A 3,253-nucleotide genomic window follows, 5' to 3' on the forward strand; every position below is an offset into this window, starting at 1 on the left:
TACCATATGGGCTAAATTGGATAAAATGAAGCCTTTCACATTGCTCTTTTAACCATAATATCCTTATCCTATAGATTAAATATTGATCTAGTGATTCTCCTGGTTGTCAAGTATATTTATTCCAATTATACATTCAGTACTGAAGGAACAACAGGAAGTATAGGTCATGGCCCCAAGAACACCATAAGCCTTACTTTGACTTGCCAACCATATTGGTATTTGAGGGCATTAGAAATCAGAATTATTTGGAACCAATGTTTAGTAATCTTGAAAGGGTTGAGACTTCATTTTTTTATGTATAGTCACTTCAGACCAAATGGGGAATGGTTGAATTAAGATAGCATTGAGCCCATATAAATTAATTTAGCTATATCTAGTGTCATATTTTCCCCTCTTTTGTGTAGTACCTAGAGAATATAGGGCAAGCATGTCCTCCTGGAGTCTATCAATATATAATAGCTAGATCTTGCAATTTTTTTTTGTTATATAAATGATTTTTTCTTGGATCAGAATGTGAACCCAACTTCTTAGAATGTGATTGGTCTGACCTCTGGTCCATAGGCAACTCCTTCCACCCTATATCAGGGCTTACAGAGACAATATGGATAGGCACCAGCATCCAGGATACACAGGGATCTGCTTTCCATTGTAAAAGGGTAGGGAATATTAGTGCCAAGCCAAAGTTCTAAGATAATCAATGAACAAGATTGGAGACTTTTAAGATATAAGAAAACATAGAAGGAAGAAGGAAGAAAACAGGAAGAATTGTCAGTTTCCGCATATAGTACAGTGCATTTGTTTGTTTTGGTTGTTTGAAAAAAAAGGGACAAGAAAAAAATGAATAAATCTATACACAAAGTTAAGTATTCCTTGGCAATTAGAGCATAGGTTGAACGTGATTAAAGGATGTTAACCCACAAAAGACATAAAAAATTGGGAATGCTTATATATATAAGGTCCATTGTAGACTTTTCTATAAATATACTGCAGACTCACCGAAGAAAATTTGGTTAAGCAGACAGAATAAACAGATAATTCAGGATCTCTTTTTCCATGGCAAAACATTATAAACAAGAGCAAAGATGTGTGAAAAGTCCTCAATTTTGTTCAAAATCTATGTGAAGTTACCTTAATTGACTAGGAGTTATGAAGATTCACTGAAAGAAAGAAGCTGACATGAAATATATGAGAAAATATGTCCATCTATGATGATCCAGAATAAAAAAAAATACACATTAGTATGTGAGTATAATTGGATTTCTCATGGAAACAGAATCCCTCAAAATCCTGAAAATAATTCAACTAGGCATTACAGAAACCCAATTAACTCTTAACATTATTTTAAAAAGACAGTGTAGGGGCGCCTGGGTGGCTCAGTTGGTTGAGTGTCCAGCTTTAGATCAGGTCATGATTTCACGGTTCGTGAGTTTGAGTCCCACAAATGGGCTCTGTGTTGACACCTCAGAGCCTGGATTTGGATTCTGTGTCTCTCTCTCCTTCTGCCTTTCCCCTGCTTGCACTCTATATTGAACATTGTATAAATTTAAAAATCCCAGTGTATGAAATCTTCACCTAAAATGACTCTAAAGTGACTGCATTAAGTTTTGGGTTTACCACATGGTGAAAGAAGCTTTGTTTGTTACCCAGATATAAGTCAGAACATTCCTGATAACTTTAAATCAACCTATAGTGTCCTTATTCAAGAAAAGGTCATAACTGTAAGGTCATAAACTGTATTTAATCATAATGTAATTAAATATAGAATAATAATAACAATGTGAAACAGTTTTATTTAAAATCAAGGATTTGTGTGTTGCCCATGAATGTGTTATTCCAAAAATGTGCACATAAGTGTCACATTTTACAACTGATGAAAATAAAAGGAGCACTAAAGAGATATTGGCAAAGCATGAAAGTAATTAAGCAAATTATTCTCCATACTTGGAAGAATTCTCTTTCCCCAACACCTTCATGAATAGTCTGGCCAATTATTCATTACAGAGGCTATAGATGACAGGATTTAGCATGGGAGTAAGGATGGTGTAGAAAACAGAAACAATTTTATGCTGAGTGGGAGAACAGTCGAAGTGGACATGTATATGAACAAATTTGCTCCATAGTACATTATGACCATCATGAGGTGAGAGGAACAGCTGGCAAAAGTTTGTGGGTATCCTCTCCAGAACCCATGCAAATGACAGACAGAATAACATGAGCATAGGAAGCAATGATGATTGCTACAGGGAAAACAATCATTATGATACAACAGTAGAAAATATCTTCTTCAAATGTTGAAGTATCATTGCATGAGATGATTTGCATGGAAGGAAAATCACAGAAGTTGGCTATTTCCTTGAACCCACAATAGGAGAAGGAAAGTGTAGCTACAACATCAATGAGACCATCAGTAGAACCCAGGATCCAGAAAGACACAGTCATAGGTCCACAAATTTTAGAACTTATAAGATCAGTTTATCTTAGAGGGTGGCAAACGGCAATATAACGGTCATAAGCCATGACTGCCAACAGGAAATATTCACAACCTATTAATGATGCATAGAAGAAAATTTCTGTCACACCCTGCCACAGAAATGGACTTGCTGCCAGATAGGTAGTTGAAAACCATCTTAGGTACAGTGGTGCAGATGAGCATGAGGTCCATGAGGGACAGTTGGCTGACAAGGAAGTACATGGGTGTGTGGAGTTGGGTTTCCAGGTAGATGAGGAGAACCATGACACTGTTTTCCGTGAAGGCCACTGTGAAGATGCCCAACACCAAACAGAAGAGGAAGATGTGGTTGGGGCTGTGACTGGAGATTCCTAGAATGATGATATCAGTATTAAATATCTGATAGTCCTGTGCCGTGATGAATGTTTTTTTTTGATCTAATACAACAAAAAGTGACATTACTTCATTAATTTGATAAATATGTACCCAGGGTCTTACAAACCTTGTGATTGTGGTAAATTCACAGGTCAATGATTAAGATGACTTCACCAGGATTAGGAAATTCAAAGTTCAAGAACTATAATATTGAAAAGAAATATGTCTGTTGGTATTGTCAATCTGTAAAAGTGTTGAACATTTGCTAAGTTCAGCTTCTAAGGACCCTTTGTCACCCTTTGAGAATTAAGCAAATAATATACATTTTTACATAATTTATAATGCATCCTCAAAAAGGAAACTTCCCCAAAGCTATTAAATAGTATTTGGAAATATCAAAAGTCCTTTAAAGATAAGTTGATTTAAAAA

General features: G+C 35.6%; 1 pseudogene; it reads right to left on the minus strand.

Annotated features, from left to right (window-relative positions):
- Nucleotides 1–1,988: 1,988 nt before the first annotated feature.
- LOC122229528 lies at nt 1,989–2,908 on the minus strand (annotated as a pseudogene).
- Between the last annotated feature and the right edge of the window lie 345 nt (nt 2,909–3,253).

This window comes from Panthera leo, chromosome A1 (genome assembly GCF_018350215.1).
Source record: "Panthera leo isolate Ple1 chromosome A1, P.leo_Ple1_pat1.1, whole genome shotgun sequence".
In the NCBI taxonomy this organism is placed as follows: domain Eukaryota; kingdom Metazoa; phylum Chordata; class Mammalia; order Carnivora; family Felidae; genus Panthera; species Panthera leo.